This window comes from Cydia splendana, chromosome 6, assembly GCF_910591565.1.
Source record: "Cydia splendana chromosome 6, ilCydSple1.2, whole genome shotgun sequence".
NCBI lineage: Eukaryota > Metazoa > Arthropoda > Insecta > Lepidoptera > Tortricidae > Cydia > Cydia splendana.
In genome coordinates, this window is record NC_085965.1 from 2327464 (window position 1) to 2343942 (window position 16479).

The window sequence follows — 16479 nt, forward strand, 5'->3', positions numbered from 1 at the left end:
GCGCACTAAAATTGCACTATACGTTGGAGACTTACCCTGAAATTTCAGTCATAGGCAATATTTTAAATATCAACACAATTTATTGTTTGATCGGATTCGTCCTGTGATTGACCTAAGTACGTGTACCCAAATTTCATCAAAAATGTTAGATAAAGATAGTTTTTCAAGTAGGCATATTACAATGCGCTTATGAACGTCAACTGGCTCCAACCCTACACCTCTGCCTCTAGAAGATTTAAGTCGCCCCTCAATTGGAGGAGGGTATCCCAATATGGGACCGGCAACAAACTTGGCGGGACAGTGGACACATCTTTCCAAAACATTACATCTTATAATTAACATGCATTACGAGTAAATAAGAAAAAAATCAATTTAAATTACTATAGAATTCTACAGAATTGTTCACTCACTTATGTGTTTCAGTACTGATGTCGCGAAAATGTTAGGCATCATTGTCTATCCCAACTCCGCAGTAATCCATGTTTATGAGCCTGTAACGTAGGCGCGTCACATCTAGCTAAATTGCCGCGACTCTTAGGCCAATTCGAACGCAATTACACTGACATCAGAATGACATTTGAATCATGTTATTCAGTTACAGTGCACTTTCGTACTTGCCCGTACATGTATGGGCGCGGGCGAGACGCACCCTCTCTCTTCCTAGCTATCTATCCCACATGGTGGTGGGGTCAGGTTTCCTGCTTAACCTTCTCCACGTCGCCCTGTCCCCGACATCGTCCTCGGATAACTTGCACTCACTCGTGTCCTTTAGCACCACATCCTTCCACCTTGTTCTGGGTCTGCCCCTAGATCTTCGACCTGGGATGGAAAGTTGTACCCAGTGCCAAATTTCTTACGTAGTCAAAATAATAAATAATAATATGATGTTATGCGGTCTCCAATGCATGATGTGGAGATATATATGATTTTAGACCGAATTAATGGTAAACGTGCTCGGGGTACGTACGAGATGGTCGAACGCTGTGAAGAGGTCGGCTGGCGGCAGTTTGCACCGAGCAGTCCACATGGCTTAAGTATGCCCACAAAATGGCGACAAATCACATGTGGTCGCGATCCTCAGCAATGAGGTAATGAGGAAGAAGAAGAAGTTCTATCATAATACTTTTACTTTTAAATTTTAATTTCATTGACATTGTTTTATTGCTATATTGTTTTAATGATTGCATGTTGATAATTAGTAAATTAGTAGCTTAATAGCTTAATGTACGATAATCTTACATGTCACATTAGAGTAGAGTAAGTCCGGCAATAGAATATTGGTAATGTATACGATTATGTAAATATTTTGCATGGTGAAGTTGAGTCGACTGAATACGTGTCTAACTATTTTATTATAATCTGATTGCTACGTTTTCAAGCAAATAAATATTTTCTATTCTTTCTATTCTATTCAAAGAAATAACATGATTCAAATATCATTTTGATATTAGTGTGCGTTCGAATTGGCCTGTGAGGCATGGCACATCTAGCTAAATTGCCGCGACTCTCGTGTAAACATAAACTGTGAGGATAAATTGAATTACCCATCTACCCGTGCCTATATGGTCGTGTTCTCGAATGTAATGTACGTACCGAAATGATATCGAAAATATCGGTCGGGGGTATAGTAATGACCGGTCTGGCCAAGTGGGTAGTGACTATACTCGTACATTATGCAGGGGCTTTTTAGGGTTCCGTACCCAAAGGGTAAAACGGGGCCCTATTACTAAGACTCCGCTGTCCGTCCGTCCGTCCATCTGTCACCAGGCTGTATCTCACGAACCGTGATAGCTAGACACTTGAAATTTTCACAGATGATGTATTTCTGTTGCCGCTATAACAACAAACACTAAAAACAGAATAAAATAAAGATTTAAGAGGGGCTCCCATACAACAAACGTGATTTTTGACCGAAGTTAAGCAACGTCGGGCGGGGTCAGTACTTGGATGGGTGAACGTTTTTTTTTTGCCGTTTTTTTGCATTATGGTACGGAACCCTTCGTGCGCGAGTCCGACTCGGCACTTGCCCGGTTTTTTAGATTTATTATAGTTTTATTCAGTCTTATTTTAATTTTAGTTTAGTTTGTAATTACTATTTAAATCATAATGTACCTGACCTGATTCTTAATACAATACAATCTTATATTTCACAATTATTTAGATAGGTAAGTGGAAGATTGACGGAAAATATACTCTGGCACAGCGACCTAGTCAGCTAGAAAAAGGCGGCAAATTTAAAAAATGTGTGAAGATCATTTAAAAAAATATAAAATTCAATTCAAATAAGTAAGCGGATTGCAAATAGAATTCCCTTCCAAAGGGTACCTAATGACTAAATTCTGGTATTTGAGAACGAAATTCTATAGAGCGAATTTCATAATCGTAATATTACCTACTATTTTAGTACTTGGCTAGCTTGAAAATTCAATACTAAATGGTAAATACTATTGTACGAATCGACTCGATATAATTTGGTATGAAAACACCACCAATTGGCTATACCTCGCTTTGATCCTTAAAAGCGAGATGTAAAAATATATAGGCCAACTCTGTGTTAACGATTTGATATGATTTTCATCATGTTTTGATATGACTTTGTGTTGAGTTGGGTAAGCCGCTTACCTTGAATGGTGCTAACGAAATGCAATCATGAGGCCTACTCTGCTACCTTTATTAATTTATGTGTTATCTGTTATGGCACTCGTGGCATCACCGAATGTTTCTGTGGACTGAGGTGTGACCAAGAGGTGGCTTCGTATTATGCTGAAAACATAAATGCTGTTGAAAACATGGAATTATGCTGCGTTTGGTCCATTTCGTGATGCGCACTAATTTTTTTATTTCTCTGTTTTTGTTGTCTCTCTACATGTTCGTACATCTATGATTATCACGAAAAAATCTTTTATCCTTATCTTTAAAAGTGAAATTTCTTCAACCAGGAATGTCTCTTTTGGCACTGACAGATCGTATCCTTTTCAATCTAATCTAATACTTTAAACGAGCAATTTTGTTTATTTATATATATATTTCGGGGATCTCGGAAACGGCTCTAACGATTTCGATGAAATTTGCTATATGGGGGGTTTCAGGGGCGAAAAATCGATTTAGCTAGGTCTTATCTCTGGGAAAACGCGCATTTTTGAGTTTTTATGTTTTATGTTTATATATGTCTCCTAGATATTTTTTATTAAATTCATAACCTGTTACTACAATCAAAATACGCCTGCAGCCGGCGTACTATGGATGGCTTTATCCACGTTTATCCACGTGATAAAATAACTGTCACTTTTTAACACCGTGGGATAGAAAGTGACGGATACCGTTTTATCACGCTGTCACGTAGACAAGAAGGACCATCATATCCGTGCTGGAGTCGTCTTATCAGGCATCTCTCACATATTGGCGCGCCCGAGATGCGTCAGAAGGCCGTATCAAATTAAGACAAAAACGATATCAAATTGTGAAAACAGAATTGGTTCCCTGAACGGTCTTGCCTCGGAGTAACATTGGCCATAAATTTCAATGCAGTAGAAGGGGAAAGAATGCTGAGATTCCTGTAAAACACGATGTATACTATTTTTGGTGGCAGCAAAATTGTAACGAGGAATTCTTTCCGTTCTCAATTGAGAAGGGATCATTACCTACCCAATGACGATTTCTTAATTTTTAACAAATGTAGGGTACCTATGTAGTCTAAAGCAGGTAGGCTAGAGTGTGTTTAACACTCCAACATTTTTGATAAGTTCCGATTGGGCGTGAGCTATGAATATGATTAGATGAAAAATAAAGAAAAACCGGGCAAGTGCGAGTCGGACTCGCCCACCGAGCGTTCCATACTTTTTAGTACTTATTTATTTATTTAAACTTTATTGCACAAAACATAAAAATAATGTACAAATGGCGAACTTAATGCCTAATGGCATTACTTACTTACTTATTTATTACTTATTTGTTGTTATAGCGGCAACAGAAATGCACCATCTGTGAAAATTTCAACTGTCTAGGTATCTCGGTTCATGAGTTACATGAGGTGACAGACATGAGGTAAATTATGTAGCTACAGTACATTTACTGCCATCTTTCGACAGAAGATTAAACCTGTTAGAACGCCATTTGACTTTGATCATTATTCTTTGACTGATATGTGTTAACTTGTTAAATATTAATATTAACGCCATCTATATGAGAGTAGGCTGATGGTTATGGCGCCATCGCTCGAAAAGATAGCAGCATACCTTTGGCCTACAGTCGAGTAGATGGCGTTGATATCAGTGAAAGATTAAGGATCAAAGTCAAATGGCGTTCTAACAGTTATAATTTTCTGTCGTAAGATGGCAGTAAATTTACAGTGGCTACATAATTATAATAAGACAAGCGAAATTGAAGAAAAAAAGAAAACCCATTGAATGCAGTTTTGTTTCTTTTTAAAAATAAAGTAATGTCTCATTTAAGTAAAATGAGCCAACTTAAAGATTTAAGGTAGTTTCCCTCCAGGGCCCGACATATATTTCCACACTGTATATTATTATGGTGATTAGATTCTCTTAACATAAAAGCATTTATCATATAAATACCGGCTGGCAACCAGGTGATTTCATGTTAACTAATGGATCGCTATACCACCAATTTATCAAAGTGCTTTGAGTGACCGTAAGCAATCAGGGCTCAATTGTGTCCCATCCAGGTGTTTCACTGTTGATATGTCCTCAATACGTGCTAGTTAATTACTGTACAGTTATACAGGGTGTCCCTAAAAACAACACCAAGACTTAAATGGCTTACAGAACAGTTAATGGGTTACAATATTAAGCTAATATACCCGTAAAGAAAATCTCATTTTTTTTTAGATATCGGTACTTACGAGTACCTATATAAAAATCCTCCTTACAAAAGATATATAAAAGTGCCGATATCCCAAAAGAAGAAGATACCGTAAACTCGGGTTACTTAATTTGACCCAATGGAGGGTAACTTTGACCCACATGAAAACCTTATTTAAAAGGGTCTAATAAAAAACATAAAAACGTCAAAGGTTAGCTAAAACCAACCTCATGTCATATTTCAATAATTGCAGTGCAATAATATAACCTGTACGGATATGATGGTCGTTCTTGTCTACGTGACAGCGTGATAAAGCGGTGTCCGTCACTTTCTATCCCACGGTGTTAAGAAGTGACAGTTATCACGTGGATAAAGATGGATAAAGCTATCCATAATACGCCGGCTGGACCGAGTAAAAATCTCAATGGCCACAGTTACTCTCCAGGGCTGAAGTAACCCGACTTTACGGTAGTTGACGGGCAGAAAATGCCAGTTTGGGCAATAAAGTTCACATAAATAATAAATCTTCCTTGCTGAACACAAGAATCGCACCTAATCCCAAAACATCCCTTGTTTCATTCGAAAATAGATAACTCATAATTTATGAAGCTTCGGCCAAAAGTTATCCTCAAAATTTCGAGTCTCGGTCTCATTATCTTATCAAGTTATCGAATTACGTGAAGCGTGCCGCCCGATACAAGCGCAACTGAGGGCCTACATCCAACCACGTTCGAGGTGATGCCTCTCTGTCGCACTTGTAAATTTGAACGTAAGTGTGACAGAGGCAACACGTCGAACGTGGTTTGCGTAGGCCCTCTGATCATTTTAAAATAATATCTAATCTGTTTTGAAATTCGATATTATAAAGTTCCGCGGAACCGGATATTTTTGGTTGGAAAACAACTTATTAAGTAATTTTCTTTTTTGTTTTGAATAAAAATAAAATTATAAGGAAAATGTTTTTTAGTTAGGTATCTATCTATCAAACACGGTGCAGAGTTAGCTGAGACGGACTCTGATGATCAACGATTTTTATGTTTTGTGAGAAACATAAAAATCGTGGTCTGTCATTTTGACTTATGTATTTGTGAGAAAGGGATAAAACATAATTTAACTATATCAGGCCCGTAAAGTTTTATGAATAAGGGGGTTAGGTGCCAAAATTGTTTATTAATTTTCAGTTGCTTTTAAGTAAAGTAAAATGTACCTAATAAAGAACCCGGACTGACCCAAACAAGGCGTATTACCTTTAAGGTCGGAAAATTGCGTGATAAAATAACACTCGTGAAAAATAATGCTTGGGAAAATTAAAATCTCGTTTCCATGGTCGCACCCGAATAAAGAGTTTTACTCTGCAATTTTCTTTACTCGTATTTTACTGTATTCATAGTTTGAAAATCTACGTTACTACAAGCTTTTCATTAAAATTTTACGCATGACATTACCTGGTTTACTGCAATACAGGAAGGTTATTCAGATTTCAAAAATATATGCAGTGATTTAATAGGTAAGTATTTATATTGTGACTTCTGTGAGTGGAGTCACTTTAACCGTCACTATATAATATATTTGAGCCTGACTTTACGTTACCTACATTATCATTTAATCGTTTTGTTTTATACGACACTTTAGTCATTTATAGTGATATGCCCACACGGTAAATCACGATAAATGACACATATCATAAAAAACGCCAAAATGGCCACTTTATCACGTTCCATGAGTTTCTTATATGAATGACATAGTTATTAGGTACAAACATGGTCAGTGATATGTTCCCTGAGCAATCCCACAATCACGAAAGAGACGTGTACACACTCGTGCTTTATCAGTGCGGCCATCAGGCATCAAAGCTTTGACGGAGAGCACACAGCCATCACAATTAGGCGGAAAGGCCGGCTTTTAATGGAGCATTTTGTCCGGCGTGTGTGAGACTCACGAGCTAGAAGCCTTATTCTGATACTATAAGGCTTGGAATAACGGCCGTAATTTTAAAAACATAACCAAAATTAGGACCCATAGTCGAAAATGTTCGTTCACAGTCTAACCACCTAAATCATATTACTAATTAATTACTATTATTAATTATTGTTTGCGCCAGCGGCAGCGCTCTGCTGGCAGTCGTCGCCGACAGGCTTGACGGTCCATTTATGGGAGACTGGTTGTCATTGCATGCACCAGTGTCCCATAACTGGACCAAATGACGTACCTAGTTAGATTATATAATTTATTTGTTGACATTTTATATTCATTATTTTATATTATTCTGTACCGATATAGTTTCCTATTGTGTCGTTTAAGTACTTGTATTATGTATTGTGTGGTTTGTCTCAGTGTTTTATGGGCTAAAAGCCTGAAATAAATGATTTTTTGTCAATATTTTTTTTTATATTCCCCAATGACTATGAGGGAATATGATTTAGGTGGTAATTTTTGTTAGTGGTTAGGTAATATAAATGCAGCGAATCGTTAATAATATAATTCTCATACGCCAAAGACGCGCTCGAGAATATGCTCCCATCTTGTTACGAGCTCTTAAGTAAAGACAGTGTGCAAGCAATGTACTTTGTAAGCAGGGAAGCTTACCTTTGGCCTCGTTACTTCACTATTCAAAACTGACCGCTTAGTACTAAAGGTACCTTTCCTATTCAGACTATATTGCAGCGCGACAATAAGGGTAACATTCCATTTCCAACGACAGCTGCACTACTGTCAATTTTAGTATGGAAATTGACAATGACAGCGACGCGTTCAGTACCGGTAGTGCAGCTGCGGTTAGAAATGGAATGTTACCCTAATGCTGATTGCATTGCAGCCGCAAATTTCAAAGATTCGATCACGCTGCAATAATGCTGCCGACTGCATTACTGCCGCAATCAATATCATCACTACACCTTATAAAACAAAGTCCCCGCCGCGTCTGTCTGCTTGTGTGTTTGTTCGCGATAAACTCAAAAACTACTGAACGGATTTTCATGCGGTTTTCACATGTCAATAGAGTGATTCTTGAGGAAGGTTTAGGTGTATAATTTGTTAACCCGTGCGAAGCCGGGCGGGTGGCTAGTCACTACAGCTTATAAAACAAAGTCCCCCGCCGCGTCTGTCTGTTTGTGTGTTTGTTCGCGATAAACTCAAAAACTACTGAACGGATTTTCATGCGGTTTTCACCTATCGATAGAGTGATTCTTGAGGAAGGTTTAGGTGTATAATTTGTTCAGATTTCGAGTCGCCAGTATTTTATATTAAAGAGACGCCCAAGTAAAATTCGCGTGAAATTCTCGATTTATCGCCACAGGAAAAGGACAAATAACTGGCGTACCTACTCGTTTTCAAACGCTGTTGTAGAGCTCCAGTTACAAACACACGTGTATTATAGACTAAGAGCCATCCCCGGAATATGGTTCATTTTAAAGGGAACAATAAATCTGCATTAGTTATAATTCTCCATAATATTATACTAAAATCAGAACTCTACAACCATCCTGCATGTATGCTTTCACTAACTTCCACCTATGAGCAGCTGCCCGACGCCTTGATCCATTAATAGGGATAGTCTGTCAAACTGTCTGGTTTCGTTGCTCTCGAAATATTGACCCATTATTCCGGGTACTGCTGTGCGTCGTGAAGCTTCAAAAATTGTGAAATTTCCACATGTAAATATTTTGAAAATTTTTCATTTTCTTGTATGGTAGGCAAAATTTTCCTTAAAATGAAAGCTTCCTTTATTTCCTGTGAAAATGTCTTGAACTTTCTGCAACTTACGCATCTGTAATAGGGAGTATTACTCCAATTTTCTGCCGCCAGAGTGCAGCACTAATGTGTTTTTAGTAAACCATAGAGTAACTTAAAGTCTATTTCAATAGAACTTGCTAACTATGTAAACAAAACAACGTAACTTTGTTTTATCACTGTTTTTCTTAGAATTTTCACACCACCTCATTAAATACCATTGAAATCATACACATATACACTATTGAAACGGTCCGTTCCGTAAAATACATAAATATATAACTGTATCTTGGATATTTAATTAAAAGTTTAAATTGGGTTCATATTAGGACCTGATGGAATGACGGTTTTGTTTCTTTTAAATTCTACAATTGTCTATGATGGGTAGTGTTGTGACTAAAGTTTGTGATAAAAACCCGCTACACACTACCCAACCCACGCTCTGTACCTACCGCCGCGGTTATAAAATACATCAATACATCATTCTTAAGTACTAATTTGTCTTCTGATCGTGAAAAAACAATTTAAAAATAAGTAACTACTTGTTTTTTACTTTTGGTATTTTATTATTCGATATGGTTTGACATTAGTGAAGTAGTAAGTAGGAGTCTTGCCCATCACTAGTAAATTCATCATTCAGAGACAATTTCAATATGGCGGTTTGTTTACATAGTTAGCAAGTTCTATTGAAATAGACTTTAAACATACTAGGCCTTAAACAGTTTTTTGACAAGTTTTCACTATGACATTGATGCATCAAGGCGGTTTGTTTACAGCTGGCCTACCGCGAAACGCGAAAATCGAAATTACTTTATCTGCCTCTCTATCGGCCGAATAGGCAAGAGTGATAGAGAGGCAGAAACCGAACTTTCGACTGTCGTGTTTCACGGTAGGCCATGTGATTGTCCTAGTGACACCCTCTACGCAGAGTTTCGCGTAATATTCCCAATTGCGGGGCTAGCTCTCCGTCTAGTATTTTCACAAAGTGACAACCATTAGTCAAAACAACTGAAAACGGCGCAGCTCCGACTGTGAAACCGCTTCTTGTAAATTTATACGTAACGAAATACCTCAAAGTGGGTCATATTTTATCGCCGGGGAACCGCATACGCTACATTAGTGTAACCGAAGTAGTTTAGGCAAGGTGGTGTAAGGCTGTTGTTTAATGTGCTGTGAGGAACGGAGGAGTCTCGGGGATCAGATTTATGCTAAGGCAAGTTCAAAACCTCACACAGCTACCCTGTAAAATTTTATTGTCTGCGGTATTTCCGGACGGATGGATACTACCTTCTTCTCTTCTTTATTTGCCATGGCCCTTTTTTATAGAGGGGTAATGCGGTACGCTTACCACCCAGGCGCGGGGACGGGCCTGGGATGGTTATGTGGGACTCCTGTATAGGCTAATGAGACCCACGGTTTACCCATTAAAAATCTCTTGGCCCCCTCAGGGCTATAAGGCGAGGCCACAGGATTATTTGCGATGCCCTACCAATGAGTTTTTCGAAACTAATGTACGAAATATCATTTGATATTTACCAGTTGCTTTTCGGTGAAGGGAAACATCCCAATAAGGCCTAGTTTCCCCTTTGGGTTGAAAGGTCAGATGGCAGTCGTTGTCGTGAAAATTAGCGCCTACGTCAATTCTCGGGATTAGTTGTCAAGCGGACCCCAGCCTCTCATGAGCCGTGGCAAAATGCCGGGATAACACGAGGGAAGAAGAAGAAGCTTATGGCAAGAAAGTGCACAGGACCGGCATCGGTGGCGAACAGTCATGTTGGAGGCCAAGACACATTTTGGGTCGCTGCGACAGAGGAGTATAATGTAAGTAAGCTTATAAGAGTTGAGAAGTTCCCTCAATATGTTTAAAACTTATTTTAATTGGTTTTCTATGTACCTATATATTATGGAGTGAGCATTCTAAAGTTTATTTCTCTATGGTATAGTGGGCATAACATTTTAAACACATTGGGTTACGAGTAGGGCATCTATGTATGGAGTATGGAATATATGAGCACCCAAAACTTATTTCTCTGTGGTATGGTGTGAAAAACATTTTGTACGCATTCGCTTACGCGCTACTTTGGCTGCTGACTTTACCGAAGAGGACTCCGTCTCCTTTAAATTAGGTGTTGAAACTTCTGTTTCGACTCCTCCAAACTTGGTTCGACGTGTTTGACTACCTAACAGGACAATTCGAACACTGATAATCAGACTGACATCTAAACTGAAAAATAATTTAGTTAAATAATAATTTAATTTGTTCAAATACTTTAGACTGACATCTACTCGTAACCGTGGTAGTAGCCTAGATGACAATCGTTTGCAGAAACCGAAACGAAACGAAACGCTAAGAGATACGTAAATAATGTATGGAAATAATAGCGTTTCGTTTCGCTGTAGCGAACGAAACATTACGTCTCATTTGCACAAGCGCTTTTACAAGGCGCGTTACAAAAGCGTTTGAATGACACAAATGGATACATGTGCATTTATTCACACAATGGCGGTGGCGCTTTTTATTAAGCGTTGTTGGATTTTCGACTTTAAGCGTTGGACGTTAAATCTAATTTAGCGTGCGGATGGATTCAAGTGATTTATTAACGCGCGTTGAAAAAGCGCTCGTTAGTAGATATGAGCCCTTTCTCTTCCATATAAGGATTCAAAAATCATTCCGATATCAGTGTACATTGTACTACGTTCGAATTGGCCTGTAGTTTAGTACAAGGAGTTGAAACATCTATAAGTACCTACTCGGATTAATTAAAATGTCTGAGCTCCGAAACTATAAGATGGAGACAGTATTAGCATCTATCTCAAGCTTATATAACGTTTAGTATCTATTTAATACATACTATACCAATACCGGAATAGCTCACAAATGGGTCAAGTCATACCTAACTAATAGAAACCAACATGTCGAAATAGATCACATTGACCATAAAACGGGCATAATACAAAAAGTGCAGTCAGAAACTCATCACCTTATCACCTCCTCCATACCGCAAGGCAGTGTAATTGGCTGCCTCCTATTTTTATGTTACATAAACGACCTTCCAAAAACCATACAAGATAAATCTATCTTATTTGCTGACGACATCTCAATACTTACACCCTGTCAATGTACAACCAACTTAAATGATAAAATAAATAACATCCTTACTAACGTCGAGAGCTGGATGCACGATCACAATTTAGAAATAAATTATAATAAAACTAAATTAATGACATTCTACCCCTATCAGAAAGAACCATTGGCAATCGATTTCAGCCACAACTCTGTTAAACTAGAAATAATTGACTCATTTTCATTACTCGGAATCACTATAGATAAAAACATATCCTGGAAACCGCACATAAATAATATTAGAACCAAATTATCGACATTTTCCTATGCACTTCGCGAAATCAAAAAAAAACTACCGACATTCAAACCGCACTCTCAACATACTATGCCTATGGATACTCCTGGCTCAGCTATGGAATAATCTTATGGGGAAATAGTAGTGAAGCTCCCTCCCTTTTCATTAAGCAAAAAAACCTGATACGGATAATCGTCAATATTGAAGAACCGGATAGTTGCAAACCATACTTTGTAAAATATAAAATACTTACTCTACCCTGCCTTTACATTTTGGAGACTTGCAAATTTGTACATAAATACACAGAATTTTACACAAAACGAGGAGACATACCCTCGTCCTACCCATCTAGATACAATTCAAGATTAATGCCACCGCCCTCCCGATTAAAACTACATTCTACTGGCCCTTTAAAAATGTCGATAAAATTATATAATAAATTACCTGAAGAAATTAAAAAAGAAGAAAAAGAAAGTGTTTTTTCAAATAAACTTAAACAAATGCTTATAACAAAAACCTATTATTCTGTGAATGAATATTTAAATGACAAACTATAAAATGTCATTTCTCTGTAAAATAAATAATAAGCTTGTTACAGTTGTTACCTAGTGTAAAAAAAAACACATTAGTTTAAGTTAGCTTAAGTTACTTATAAGAATTGCCATGCCCTAACGGGGCTCATATTTGAAACTTTTATTTCATAAGATCTTATGTACAACATGAATGCAAATAAACTACTTGAATACTTGAATACCTAAGGTGGTAGGTACTAGGTAAGATGGTAGGTATAGAATAGTGAAGTAGGTACTAACCTATTTACTAGATATATGGTTCTAGTTGATGTCTGGCGTTTTGTATTTTTAAGACAAGTTTTATATATTTCTTTGAAACTTTATTGCACATAGAAAAGATACAAAACGTCGAGTAGGTACTCTATGTCCAAACATACAACATTTGTTAGATGTTTTTTTTATGATAATGGCTATTGACTACTGTAAAATTTTCACCTAAAACAATTTTATTTGCTTTAATGAATAAATATTATTCAAACAGTACATAGGTAGAGTTAGACCAAACAAAAGTCTGCAGCGATTTTGATAGCTCACGCAGTGCAAGTGTCATTTTAAACGTCAAACTTCTATGAAATTATGACGTACAAATAACACTTGCACTGCGTGGGCTATCAAAATCGCTGCAGACTTTTCTTGGTCTAACTTTAGGTAAGTTTAGAAAAAAAACTACCTATTTAACTTTTGTATATAATATGTACCTACATATTAAAAATAAACGTTTATTTATAAGGTAGATACAAACATTAAAAATAAAATTAACTAACTTATCTATAAAATAAAACTAAATTAAAACTAAAAACTAATACTAAATAAAATAAAATTAAATAAAATTAAAATACGTCTAAGAAATTGGGCCCCTTTGGCATGGTGCCGAGGACGCTGGCAGCATTTCCCCGCTGTATTGCGAAGCTAATACGTTGAGCGAGAAAGCTGCGAGCTCTTCGGTCACCAGTGAAATCGATAAGCCTTTTTGAAAGGTCTTTAAAAAGTTGTAGGGCATTAGGACCCCACGGGCCAAGGGTCTCAACCCCAAATGGCATAAAAATATACTCGGGGCCGAGACCCCTGTACTTACGGAATTTGAGCTTTTCGGCCGCTTTAGCCGCCGCACCTGCTTAGTGACTGGTTCCTGTTCCTTTTATATTTAAAATCTCCAGTAACTTGATATATTTTTATGCCAACGGTAAATAAATAAGATTGGCGTGTAAAGTTTCCTTCAGGTAATTGTACTCTTTCAGCAGCCGGAGGTAAAAAACCTTTTTAATTAAACTTGGGGGAAAATAGTCCCGGCGAAGTTTGTTATAGTAGAAAGAAGGAATTGAGCAGTGGAGTCCCCTGAGTACGGAAGGGGTAGGGTGAGTTGGGGTAAATTCAGAAAACGCATATTTTGTCACACCATATGAGTACAAAATTTGTTTTCACTGTCAAAGTATTTTATGGCTTTAAAAACACTTCAGTTTTATAAAAAAAGAATCTTAATTTAGATTAGCACCTGTATTTTTTTTGTGTCCTACACAATTTTGACATTCAATTTAAATGGATTATACCACTCTTTATATTACCATTTTTTTTTTCTATTTGGCATATTTTCTTTTCCTTTCGGAGTGATTAATTTCTGTAAATATTTCACTTTACCAGAAATGGTAATTGAAAATCCCTATATGTATTTGTTAGCACTTTGTCGGCGTTAAGCGTGATTGATTTTATACCCATACCAAATCGAAGCATTAACGATTAACGATCACGAAGCAAAATCGTAGACAAAAAAATGCATGAGACGTCGACGTGGTGAAACTATACGGGTTTCTAGTTGACTACGAAACCCTAAAAAATTACAAATTTAGCAAAAAGTTTCTTCTACGTGGTCTCCAACTTGACCATAATCTTCTTCTTCTTCCTCGCGTTATCCCGACATTTTGCCATGGTTCATGGGAGCCTGGGGTCCGCTTGACAACTAATCCTATGATTTGACGTAGTCACTAGTTTTTACGAAAGCGACTGCCATCTGACCTTCCAACCCAGAGGGGAAACTAGGCCTTATAAGGATTAGTCCGGTTTCCCCACGAGGTTTTCTTTCACCGAAAAGCAACTGGTAAATATCAAATGATATTTCGTACATAAATTCCGAAAAACTCATTGGTACGAGCCGGATTTTGAACTCGCGACTTCCGGATTGAAAGTCGCACGCTCTTACCGCTAGGCGACCAGCGCTCTTGACCAACCAACTTGACCATAATGAGCTCCAAAAAGTACAACAATTACCCTAATGCACCACACAATCCTCTTACACGATGACGGTCCCTGATTAGGTTTTCGTCCACCGACCGTTATTCCGTGATAAAGGCAGCATAATGAGACTCGGGTGCGAAATGGACCGCACGCAGCGAACACTTATTTACGTTTTCCATTATGTTACATACCTGACTCCGATCTACAATCGAACCTAAACCTTAACTCTAAGATTTATGCTATAAATTCTGTTAAAGATGTACCAGACACCCTTTTTATTGAATTCTGTATGATATTAGATCACCGAGGTCGTTACCCGGCATTCATTAGATTCCCATTTTAAGGGCATGGGGAAGATTACAAGAAATATTGCTTCTTTGTTGACGCGATGAATGAGATAAGCACCTGAATAACATGTTTAAACCCCTTTATATATACTTTTATAACTAACACGGGACTTAATCGCGTAAAACTTACGTCTATTTATGGCCTGACGTTTCGAACGTGACGTTACGTTCGTGGTCACAGGCAGACTGGCGAGGAATTGTATCAACATCTTGCTTGCTTGCTTGGTATTATGGAGCTCAATCCAGTGGTTTGGTCCCGACTGTAGCAAATCCCCCTCCCTCCTCTTCCCTCTCCTTATACCCATCCACCCTCCCTTGACCCTTTATAGATGTTGCAATTCATTGAAAATAAGAGCTGATAACACTGTCTACCGTGGGGAATCCTAACTTCACTTTATACTTTAGCGTCTTTAAAGAATCATCCCCTAAGGGAGTTAAAGTGGAGTGGAAAGTAAAGTTACACAATACACGATATAATCATAAATACAATTAAATACGTCAGCAGCAGCAGTTGCTAAGCGGGCGAGGTGTTCAAAATGACCTTGACGCGCTCTTATTCTCTTAACAATAACGTCGCGTCAAAATCATTATGAACACCTCGCCCGCTTAGCAACTTCTGCGGCTGACTACATACGATACGACACAATAGATATTTTTTTCGCAGGGTGCACTAATTGTAAGTCATCCGGAAGATTGCGGGTCACTTCTGGATGAGATGAGGACCGGGATAAGTGGCGTACTCGAAGAGAGGCCTATGCTCAGCAGTGGGTGATAAAAGGCTGATATGATGATGATGATAATCCAGAATTTGTTGATTTATACCGACTACTTGGTTTGTTTGCTTGCTTGTGGCTCAGGAGCTCAATAATACCGCCCATGACTAATCATAGTCTAATAAAACATGGTCTTCCATTCCCAGAGTGACACGCGCCTACGTCACAACAACATGGCCGCTATATATAGCGCTATCGCATATTATCATATAGCGCTGTCGCATGATGACGTAGGCCCGTGTCAGTTAGGTGGTCTAGAAAAGACGGGAATGGAGTACCAGGCGGAGTATATTATTATACCATGTGACTAATCATATTTTTGAAACTGTTTTCTTAAGTTATTCTTGTATACCTAAAGTAGTAGGTGCCAATAGTAAAACTGGTAGACTAAGAACAAATTTCCTCTATCAGCGTTGAAAGTCAAGAAGTTTACAAACTTAGTCAGCATTCGAGATTTATAACTTGAATTCAGCCTTTCGGCGATTCCGTTTTCCAGAGGCCGATTGTATTTAAAAAAATTGATATGCTTTTTATATTACCTTGAGTATTTTCATCAGGCATCTAACGCGCACTTGTAGATACATATGTGCGTTTCCACATATCGGATGTCGACTGACTCTTGGGGAAAAACAGAAGGCCTACCGCGAAC